The 12,498-nt window shown below is 42.1% G+C and overlaps 1 protein-coding gene across 12 annotated transcripts in view; it reads left to right on the top strand.

The window, feature by feature from the left end:
* The window catches only part of cacna1g (calcium channel, voltage-dependent, T type, alpha 1G subunit), a 335,496-nt gene that overhangs the window by 164,057 nt on the left and 158,941 nt on the right, over positions 1-12,498 (top strand). The gene's annotated exons all lie outside the window — the stretch shown is intronic.

Genomic DNA, 12,498 nt, shown 5'->3' with positions numbered 1-12,498 from the left:
CATCCCCACTCCCGAGGATTCGTAATATACCGACGATTTGTCACGTCCCGAGGTGTTCCATGGGAAGGCAAAAGGTGACCTTCCATATTTCTATGCTACGCGCTGGGTTGTGGATGAAATCCAGTCGAACGACAGTCCCGCGGTAATAGACGTTCCAGCCATGTATTCCAGCCCTAACCTTAACCTTATCCCTAACCCTAACCACCACTTTAATAACGTTAGGTAGTGTTTTCCAAAGTGATTTAAGTAAAATAAATGTGCATGTGTAGATTCATTCCAAACGGTTCTCATGTTTCCTCATTTTTCCAATCTCGTAATATAGTGACGTGTTAGGTGCCCGGAAACCTAATATACGGATGATTTGTCACCAAGTGCAAAATGTTATGTTTTGGGAGTGAGAACGTGTTGGAAAATGGGGGAATCTTTTCGATTTTTTCCCCCAATAATTCTGAGAAAAAAGACGGAAGTCTGGAATTGATCTCAGAATTCTGACACACCACTGTTTCTTTTTCTTAGTGGCTCAAATCCTCCAGTTTTTACTTTATATAAATGAATGCAGAGAGAGAAAACAACATTTGTTGACTTTCATGGGTTCTAGACTCTAGCCTGAGATCTGTGGACTCCGTGGTCCGTTTTAAAAAACAGCTAAAAACTCATCTTTTTAAACGTGCTTTTGGTTGATTTTTATTTTTAGGTTTTAGCTTCTGTGAAGCACTTTGTGATTTTTATCTTGAAAGGTGCTATAAATAAAATTTTACTTTACTTTTTTACTTTACTTCAGTCACTGTATTTTCACTGATGAAAAATCCTACATTTAAAATTATGTTCATTTATCCATTTAGTTTAATCACTTGAAAATGTGCATAAAAACAACTCCTGTTTTCAACATGATTAACTGAATTCATAAAGTTTAGCCAAATGTTGTTTCATAGAATAACCCTGATTCTTCATTCAGGTGACATTTTCATTTTCACTAAGTTTAAATAAAAAGGTCATGATGGACTGTAAGTGGCGAGGGTGTCAGCGGGATATGACGCTCTGCAGTGATCAAAAAAACAAAAAGCACTCTTGTAATTTTTTGATAATGACAAAAATCTCCGGCAGGGCATTCAGGCATTAACTAATTCTTAAGAAAATTGCTCTGTTCACTTTGATTTTGTTTAATCGGGAAACAGCAGGTCGGAACTGGGCTGTTTTACATGCAGGCGAGATGGCGTTGTTGTCACAGTTTGTGAGCACAGTTTCAATTAAAAATATAACAATAAAAACAGTTTTTGGAGAGAGCGACAGTAAAAACACAGCACTGTTTTTTTGTAATATATTTATTCATTCATGCTACCTTTTTAAAGTGAGCCCTATCCCATTTCCATTAGCAGAAAGTCTAAAAGTTAGACTTCCAATTTAGACATACCAACATATTTAATACCTATCCTGAAGCAGTTCTCTCACTAAGATCTCCTAACCTTGAGGGGAAAAAGAAAAGGAGATTTCCCTCAGTATCTGAGAAATGGGGATATTCAGTCATCAGCCATGACTGTAAAGTGTAAGTTGGTTAACATTTGGGTTAGATAGCAGGAGAGTGGGTTGATGGAAGAAAGTGTTATCGATGAAAGGTTTTCAGTCTGATTCAGCATGAAAACACTCCATCTGTCTACAGAGTGGTTCCTCTCTGCAGGTCATCCTCTCTGCACTTCTTTCTGATGATACCACATGCTCTTACATTAACATCATACTCCATACGGCTATACATTTTCTTAACTGTTTATCTGGTTAGAGGTGGGCAACCCTCGACAGGTTGCCATCTATTAGATGACAATATCGGAATCATAACCCACTGTTATGAATGCAGTGGCCTGAAATGCAAATGTTGCCTTTTCACACAAGCACACACTCAGAGCGATCCATCAGTCATAATCCATTTGCTGTGGGACATCTAGGGTGACAGCTTGCCTGTCACTGATGTGAAGGCGAATAGAAAGCAAACAATATGTGACTAAAGGAGTATCAGAGGAAGCAACAGATGACGGTTGTTTCATAATATATATAAAGAAATGGCATGACAGACTATGACAGGAAAGTGTAGTCTATTCCTGGAAACAAGGTGAGTGTAGTTCACACAGTGTGGTGTAGAAAGTCAAAGCACCAGTTTGCACCAAAACTGCCAATAACTATTAGCTGAATGCTAATGTGTTAATGAATGAGATTCAAATGCATTATTTTCTGAAGAAAAATATTCAGTTTATTCCAGTTTTATTCTAAAGCACCAAATGTTATAGATCAGTAGCTTCACTATGATTAATATTGAAATGAAAGATACTTCTTTTAGCATTGACGTTTTTGGAAGGTCGCTGTTCCAGTAGCAGTTTCTCCTGCGCTTTATGCCAAGCTATAATCTATCTATGGATTCATCACTTTAATATATGTTTTTGTCATTTATGTCTACCATCGTTGCACAAGGTACAATTTACACATTTTGGCTTTGCCTTGTTTATTAGTAAACTCTTTGTACTTGCAGTTGCATTGCATTAGCATACCGTGCATTAGCATAAATGAAAAAGTCTCCACCAGTTTAAGCAAATAATATATTAATGTTTCCACCATTTTCACCAGCTAGTTGGTAAACTTAGCTGCTACCATGTTATGCTGGCACTCACTAAAAAGGCAGCTGTTAATGTGAAAAAACAACAACAAAAAAACTACATTAATAGAAGCTAACATCTTCACAGAGAGGAAGCACAAAAACTAGGAATGACTAACATCTAACATCACCTAAATGGTGTTACATATTGGGTGTGACTTCATAGCTAAATAAACTATATTTTTTGACTCCAAAATATCCAACTTAGTCTAGAAACAGGATGAAACATGCATGGAAACTTGACCCTGACTTTCAATGCTAATAGCTTTGTATTAAAAAGCATTGCACTCAGTTTTAACTAGGGTTGCCAACCGTCCCTTAAAATACGGAATCGTCCCGTATTTAGAAACAAAAGTACACGTCCCGTATTGAGCTAATAAGGGACGCACTTTGTCCCGTAATACAGTGAGAATCAAAAGTAGTCTATAACTTTTAATGGAATTAACGCTTTGTTTGAAAACATAATTCCCAGCCCCTCTCCTGCTTTGTGACCAATGAGCTGACAGCACACTTATGACAATTCGAGTATGACAATTCAGATTACCGCTCATCTCATTGGTCAAGGAAAGGTCGCTTACGGAGAAAATACTGGAAGACAACAGATGACCACAACAAGAAGCATGGCCAACAGGGGAACAAACGCCGACACTGCGGTGCAAGTCTCGGACGACAGTAAACCTTTTTTTTTTTTTCGCCTGTCCCGTTTGGCTCTTTTGCCATCAGAATTGTTGTCTAAAGGCAAAGAAAGATGCCCAGCGGATTTACTTTACCAAATTGACCATCCCAGCCTTGCCGTAATGGTCCATTTGATTCACCTTTTATTGTTTATTTTATTTTCACTTACTGAATACGGGACAGACTTGACTGGGGGAAAGAAGGGGAGAAAGAAAGAGGGAAAGAGAAACAGCTGAGAAGAGGGACGGGGGAGAAGGGCAAAAGACAAAAACCAACAGAATGAGCGGGGAAAAAAATGCATATATCAATCACCTGGATCACCTGCTGAGAAAGAAAAAAGAAAACAAGCAGAAGAGAACAAGAGTAATAGAATAAACAACATCACAATGATATATGGGAATATGACAGTAAATACTAAATATTAAACATTATTGTGCAGCACATAAGATCAACAGAACACAGTGTGCTTTGAGGTAGGAGCCAAAAAGGGTGTAGTTTGTGGGTGTGATCACCCGTGTGTACACCTGTGAGCATGGACGCGCTTGTTTTTTTTTTTTTTAAAAGGTTCCTTCATGTAATGATCTGCTAGAGGGTGTGGGGGGGCCACAGCCCCGTCCTCCAGGGTATGAAGCAGGTATGGAGGAGATCAAAACTCCAGACATCCAGAGGCCCCCAGAACAGAAGAGACCAAGGAAGACCAACAGAGGGGCAGCCGCGCCTCTGTCCCGGAAAGAGCTGAGGAGAGTCCCAGATGAGGGCTCACTCAGCAGCCAGGCCCCGATAAGCGGCCGCCAAGGAGTGAGCCGGTGTGTACCTGGACGCCCATCCCCGGACACAAAGAACCACCAACGCACCGATGTCTGAGGGAGTCCGCCACTGGCAGGGGAAGTGGTGGTAGGGGGAGATAGGCCTCCAAACCTTGGAGGGCCTAAGATGTCCCCAGAGAGGTGGCGCCTGACACCCAACCTGACATATAGACACAGAAATACAGGCACACACATATACAAACATCCATTCCCACCCTCATGCTCTCATATGCACTTACTCCACACTCAACCAATGAGGAGACAGACATAAAGAGACGCTGTACACACGATCACACTCCCCAAGCGTACTCTACAAACCCGGGTCTAGGTACCCTTGCCCCTGGAGGGGGGAACTGCACCCAGACCCAGGTGGTGTTACCCTTTTCCCTGCGGTGGGGGGAGGCAGACCACCCCGACTCCGCAGCAGCAGGGAGGCCCCACACTCCAGACCGCAGTCGGACGGCCAACTCCTCCTCCTAGCCCCCCCGCTCCAGCAGGTCGCAGAGAACGGGGGTGAGAGAAGACTCCAAACCTCCCTCAACCCGCTCATTGTAGTGTTGATGCATGTGTGTTCTAAGGTGCATTTAAAACCCAGGAGGGCATGGAGCTACCTGCCAGAGAGCAGCAGGTAAGCGCATGGTCCCTCCTGCTAGCCCTCAATGTCTACGTGTATTTAACATTGAGAGGTGGGCAACGACGCCAGGGGTGGGGTGTACACCCTGATGGTACTTTGGATTCCGTGTATCGTGCCCACCCCCAAGATCCTATATGTATGTGTAATGAGAGTGTGAGTAATGTGAATGTCTAAGTTGTGGGATAAAATTGAGGCAGAGGCAGCCAGAAGAGGACGGGGGGGGGTAGCCTCCTCTGCACCCTGGTGACATACCCCTACTCCAAGGCCCTGCATGTGTGGGTGGTTGTGGTGGAGTGGGAAGAGGGAGGCAGCTAGAGATGGGGAGGGAAGGAAGGGAGGGGCAAGTGACCCCTCCCTGGGGCCAGCTCCCCCGCTGACCCCAGTAGGCACCCCCATACTCCGCGACCCGCCAGGGAAAGGGGGCCCAGGCCCATCCAGACCGGGGCCTAGCGCAGCAGCGCCTCCCGGCCCCACAGAGCCCGGGACAGTCCACCCAACCCCACCACAGAGAAAACTGCACCCACCCCACCATCCACTCATCTTCCAGACTACATAAGACAATAAACACCCAGGCTGAGATCTTCCTCCACCTCTCCTGTATCTCCCCCTCCTGCAGAGAGAGCCCCTGAGGAGAGGAAAGCTCCTGCAAGATGTGACAATCTTCCCCACCAGTTGAAGAGCCCCCCAGGTGGCTCGATGCCGAAGTGTGAGACCTGCATCGTGACCTATGAACTTCTAACCCCTGCGAGTCAATTGTGCAGTTTGAGCAGGAGCTGAATCGCGCGACTGAAAAAATCGCACAGTGTCTGCCCAGCATAAAGCTCACACACTATACGTCCCGATGCTCTGATGCGACCTGAGTGCTCACACTGTGCGTCCATAAAAATGAAGGTTATAACAGAAATTCTGTCGCTCTCTCTCTCTCTCTCTCTCTCTGTCTTTCACTCACACAGACACACACACCACCACCATCAACTTTGCTAAATTGCTAATGAAAAACATTGATCAGGCAGCTGTGATTGAGCAGCAGTGTAAATCCAACTATTTTCACGGTTGTTGTGGTCGTGATAATTTTGTGAGGCCACATCAAAAAGGCTCGGATGAGCTTTCCAAAGTTCTACAAGTTGTGCCTCCATCGCTTGTGTCCAGATCACAGTCTGCACAGCCGTGCTGGTCCATCTTTTTCACCGACGTTTACGTGTTTGCGCGTGAGCAGTGTGAGCAGCTGTGGTGAGACCCTCACGAGCGATTGATGATCGGGAGCTGGTCGTGAGGTGTTAATCACTTCTCGTTACCCCATGTATACTACACGACGCACGATGAAGGCCAAAATCGGTCCGATCACCAAAACGGTCGCACGACTCAAAAATCGGCTCAAAATGGGCCTAAAACCGCACAGTGTAAGCCCAGCATTAGAGCAGCAATGTTTGTTCCCCTCAGAGAAAGGGAAGAATGGGAAAAGGAAAACACCTGGCTGGAAAAAGTTAATATGGACATGTGCAGTGAATATCAGCGCTATGTGGCCAGAAGTGTGATAATATTAACTTATTTTGTGTAATAAACAACTGCAAGGATAGATGATTACAACAAATAGATGAGTAATACAAAAAAGTAATACATAGATGAATAATGATGATGAGTTATGATGCGTAATCATGGGAACAAGCGGGTTTACAAACAGGAGCAGTTGATTAGCATTAGAAAAGCTGAAATAATACCTCAACTGAAGCCAATTGTACTAAATGCACTAAATGTGCACTGTTACAAGAATGATTTTCTTTCTATTATTTTCTATTATTTTAAGTTAAGCAGGACAGAGTTCTTTTAAAGAAAGATTTACTTATATTCTCAAAAGTTAAGCATGACAGGCTTCTGTTTAAGAAGGAGACCTGTTTTACTGTGTTAATGTTGTCATTTTGAGCTAAAAATAAATGGCTAAATGATCATTTGTTTCACATGTGTTCATATCACAAAGAATAGAATATGCATCTACTTAAATCAACTTCAAGTCAAATGGTTAAAAAAAATAATTTCACACACAAAAAAAGAGCTAGAAAATTCACCACACTGCATGGGAAGGGTGAAGACAACTGGGTCGCCCGGCCCTGGCCACGAGGTGTCCCTTATTTATTTTTCAGGGAGTTGGCAACCCTAGTTTTAACCCTCAAATGTGCAACTATGTAGTAATAGAACTGTCACTAGACCCCATTTGTTTAAATTCCATTCATGCATTTGAGACATCAGCAGTGCTTTAGAAAGCAATTTCATTTCTATTAGCCACTCTTTATGTTGTGCTAGGCTAAACATGCCCTGGAGCTTTCTGTGCACTTTAAATTCACTACAAAGCTTTGTCTAATAACAGACATAATGTAGACATGATCAGCTTCTCTTTGTGCAGTGATCAATGGATAGTGTAGCAGTGGGTGTGCATACTGTATGCTTTACTGTCATGATAACTTTGCCTAAACCATTTCTGGATACCCAGTCATTCATCAATGTGCTACGCAGCCTGAATCCTCCCCAGCTAACCTCATCAGTTATTCAGCAAGTTTATTTCAAACCTTATTTATCACAGAATTCCTTCACAGATACAACAAACTCCCTAACCTCAAATCGAGCATGAAAACCGAGGAGGCTCCATCAAAATTTGTCAATTCCTTTCAGCATTTCGCTGTCTATCCATCATGATTTGCATAAAAATACGCCACTGGAAAGCCGGCCAGGGAAAATATAAAATAATATACAGTAGCGAGGTTCTTTTTCATATCTCGCACTATTGATTTCTGAAAAACTATCAAACAGACAGTATGGGGAAAAAAACATTGAAAAATGTCTTATGCATACCATGGATCGTTTGATATTTAAACATTGCTTCATTAGAAACAAATTGACAAAACAGACAAGCCCAATTTTAAATCTTTGCATGCATGCAAAGACGTGTGCAACAGACACCATAATATAGTTTCACAAAGCAGCAACCTCCAGGGCTGAAAAACGAAGCCTGGATCGAAATGCTTCAATGGCCACTCGAGGCTGGCTCCAAGAGCAAGTAAATCCCTGCAGACTTTCATGTTAAAAATGGCCATTGATTTCTTCCCTACTGTTTATCTTCGCTTCATCTATGAGTACTCCTTATTCGTGAGACTGGTGGCTACTTAATTTGATCACAGTACAGTGGCTGTGATCAGACAGATGGATACGCTGACTGAGGTGGACAGAAGATGGACAGATGGAAAGATAGAGGGCGACAGATAAAGGTTAGGTGAGGACGGCACTAGTTAAACATTTTACAGTGTCCTACATTCCTGAGCTGCCTCGCATACTTTTTCCTATTATAGTTCTTTCTGGGTGGCATTATGTCCGGTGTATTTGTGTGCAGGCTCCGTTAAGAAGGTGGCGTTGCTGGAAAGCGTGTGTACCATCCTTCATGTGCCTGGCTCTTCAGGCACAAACACACACACGTCCAGCCTTTACGATAAGAGAGAGGACAAACCAAGAGGCATCACGCCCAGAAGTGTGTATGTGCGTGTGTGCAATGATATACACACTTTATGTCTTTGGTGGCTTTATTTTAAATGACATGAATTTCATTACACATTTCTGCAAGTTTGTCCTTGTGAGGATATATCTATATAAAGATATGCAGGGGCGCCGTATCAGTGTGTGTACAGAGTACAAAAAAGAGAAGAAGACGTTTTTTCGTGTTTTTCGTCCTCCACTTCACCCTCTTGCGTAGATCTGCTTCAGTTTGGAATTTGCCTCATGCAAACTCCCTCCAAGGCTGCGTCCTCCTCCCCGTCGCCCTGCCCTCTATCAGCATCATCAACGCTGGCACGGACTCTGACAAAACAGCACACGACTTCCTGCAGTTGAGATCGTTTGTTTGATATACTCCATTTCTCCTCAGCTGTTTCTTCATTCCAGATGAGGGGAGATGGGTCAGTTTTCACTGAGCACATCGACCGTCATCTGGCTCTAATCAGGGGCAGCAAGTGTTTTTACAGTCTATTTTTGAGCAGACATCATTCATCATCTGCTTTTTAAGTTTGTTTATGTTAATCTGTCTGATGAAAAAATTACCCTAATATTTGTTGCTCTGGGGGATTTATAGCTTGTCTGTGGCGCTTGAACATAAGTTTTCCCATCCTGATGATGATACCGTAAATTTCCCACAGGGACCTCAGTGCTCAAAACTGAGATCATGCTGGATTTATTATATGTTCTCCTACTGGTGAGATTCTTTCACTTTTTTGCCCTTGCTGTGCTCATGTAAGCCGCTGTCTGGTTGCGGGATGGACAGTACTACGAAAATACTGTACACACCAAATGAAAATGAGGATGCTTTGAAATGCATCTATATCTGTTTTTCATATTTATTAAGAAAACAAAAAATGAATGGGCATCTACACACAGTAGGATTTCAGTTAATGTCATTTGAACATCATAGAAACAGTTGGTACTATTAAAGGAAAAATAGTCCCTTGGTGGAAGGGAAGTATATGCAGAATTACATCTTAGATGTGACAGAAATATCCTACAACTTAAATATGATAACAGATGAAATTATCTTTAAGTGATGATGTTTGAACCCTGCTTACGGGTCCAAACTAGTCTGTGTCATTAAGGCTGTTGTGTTTTTAACATGGTTTAATGCTTTGTATTTTGTTCTATTTAATCTGAACAACCCCCTATCAAAAACGACGTGATCACCGTCGGCCTCTCTCGGTTTTTATTACCACTATTCATTTTAAAGCTTGGTTTTTAAAACCTTACATTGTAACTACAGCCCAGCCCATACAGACTTTATTAATGGCTAACTTCGTAATGTGGATTATCTCAGTTGTTTGTTCTCCTGACTGAAGTGTGGTCCATTTACAGCAGCCTGCTATGCGATTGCATTTGTCACTAACCATTGGGAACCCTCATGTTAACTTCAGCTTCACTGTGTTTATGTTATGCTAACATAGCTGTGTAGCTAGCCACCACGTAGCACATCATTATATACCAGCTAGCCCAACTTCAGTAACCCTACAAACATTACTGATGTTTAGTTTTCTGTCTTCATTTATGTCGGAAGTGATAGCAGAGCTGAATGTTTCAATTTTTTCTCAAATCTCTTAGTAAGAACGTGGTATATTATGTTTGGGTGGAAACTAGCGAGTTAACTTCCCGCTAACTTCTAATGCTGTTAAATTTCCTAAATTCTGTTTTCATGGATGCCTGGATGTTAAACTTAATTGTTACACCTGGCAAAGCAGCCACACTGATCATTTTGTTAAAAATGAAATAATTTAGACAATTTGTAACTCTCAGTGTTTGTTTGACTTTGGGACCTGAAGTGGTGTTTGAACCCGGACATGGCTAATGACATCAGACTTAAAGATCGGATAACTGTTGTAGATAAAGAGAAAAACAAATTCAGAGTAAAGACATTTCAACACAAGAAGAGACTTTGTGAAAGTACAAGACTTTTGTGACTCCAATGTCTGCCAACGATCAACGGTCAGCTACAAAACGATGCATGACGAGCAACACACGTAACCACCTAAAGCTCCTTTGATTGCTCTGATATTCCCACTCTTAATTTGACTTACAGATTTTTTTTTCAGTAACATTTGAATTTTGCTGTTATTTTTGTTAAAGTTAGCACTGATTCTAGCACATCTTGCCAACCAAGCTAGCTATTGTTTGCTAAAAACAAAGCAATCCATGCTCTCTTCCAAATATGAAATATGTTGATCTTTGGTCTTTTGGTGCTTATAAACTAATATCTGTTGATTTAATTAAAGAATTTGTATTATTTCTTGTATTAGTTAACCTCTTCATTAGTATCGTGTTTTTTAGTATAGAGATTGTCCTGTGCGTCTATATTACGGTGAGGGTCACTTACAGATATTTTTTACTGCTCTTGCTTTAGACCAGGTGTCTCATACGTCCAGACAACTTCAGGAAATGTGAAGGACAATATAGATTTGGACTTTTTGAGAGTATTTTCAAGTTTTAACAAGTTCTCATTTGCCATTCATACTAAACCAAAGTAATACCTCACATATAAAAAATTAAATGACAGGAAAATTATTGTGAGCTTGCAGTAAAAAAATTAAAAGAAAACTATTTTAGAATTCCAAGGCAATCTGGGAAATGAACTAACATTACTTTTTCTGTAGCTTTGCACATTTATCATTATCACCTCTCCAGCCCATTTAAGATCAAAGTGGGCCCTATATGTCGCCCACAATGTAAAATGTGATTATGGAAAAACCTACATTTCCCATAATCTAACAGTATGCTGTTTCCTGTTTTCTGGTATGAAGTGAGATTATTTAAGGAAATTTTCTATACTTGACAAAAGAGCCAAATGAGGCACTTTCATGAGCTGATTTGAAACATAGGTTGAGTGTTCTTATAATGTTGTCTTATATATCAACCATAGTATGTGTAATATTTTGTCATAAAGCCGTCCTTACGCTGATTCAGTTCTGTACTTTCAAATGTCTTTCTTTTCTAAGTCACTGTTGCATGAAAGTAAACTGAATGTCCATAGCAACTATTACTGAATATTACACAGGTTGAGGTTCCTGTTTCCGGGGACTGGAAGATACCGCTAACCTCATGTCTCTGCTGCTTGTGGGAGGGCATCTCCATGCTGTTCTGTTAACTGTTTACCCATTTACCTTCTCTCTCCGGCCTGCAAGCCATCTGTCAGCTCTGTGTATGCATACTTGTGATTGTGTATGTGCGTCTGAGAGAACGAGAGAGGGAAGGAGTAGCTATTCTTGTTTTGCTCCAGTGTAACAAGCAAGAAGGGATTGTCCTGGGACACCTTAATGTGTAAAAGGCGGGCATTCATGGGTTCATTAAGGGAGTTTCTCCCACTTAAGGTGCTGCACACACACACACACACACACACACACACACACACACACACACACCCTCTCCGACATGTGTTGCGAATTTGTCAGACAGACAGACTTGGAGTCAGTTCGAGGAGGGAATTCCTTCATCTGCACGCTCCTTCAAGCAACACATGTGCTCAGCATCTGGTCCACACACTCACACACACATATCCAACACACACGTAAGCAGAGGCAGTGAGTGTGAGAAGGGATAACGATAAACACTGATCAAAAAACAAGAAAAACGTTTTTTCAGGCATTCCACAGTCTCTCCCCTAAGTGTTGTCCTTCTAACCTCCCATCACAGTCAGAAAAGCGCCTCTAAAGAGCTGCCGGAGTGTGTGTGTGTGTGTGTCTGTGTGTGTGTGCGCGCCCCTGTGTGCATGTATGTGAGTGTGTGTGTGGCGTCTCAAGGTTAAGAGGCCGACTGATCTGATGCTGCTCTTTTATGTACTGTCGAAGCCATATCCTCCATCCAGTGATGAGTGATTCACCCGCTCTTGACGTCTCAAAGGGGATGCGCATATGCCACTCTCTGCTTTGAAGGCTGATTGTGCGAAGGTACATGCAAATATAACCGTGTGTTTGTCAGGCTCGCAAACATCGCGTGGATGCTTTGCTCCATGTGCAAGCACAAACAGGCACAGCACTGTGTGTGTGTCTCAGTGTCAGTGTGTAAGCATGTGTGCGTTTTTCAAACTTTTCTGGACTTTCAGTTGCAGTCCACAGAGCGCTGGAATGAAAGCATATTGTTTGCCAGAACACATGCATTGCAGCCATGTCTAAAAGCAAGAATGTAAATGTGGTTCAGAACCTTACGATGATTAATCACCACTTGCCCTGTGAGGG

Source organism: Astatotilapia calliptera, chromosome 8 (genome assembly GCF_900246225.1).
Source record: "Astatotilapia calliptera chromosome 8, fAstCal1.2, whole genome shotgun sequence".
Classification (NCBI taxonomy): domain Eukaryota; kingdom Metazoa; phylum Chordata; class Actinopteri; order Cichliformes; family Cichlidae; genus Astatotilapia; species Astatotilapia calliptera.
This window is presented reverse-complemented; position numbering and strand designations above follow the sequence as displayed.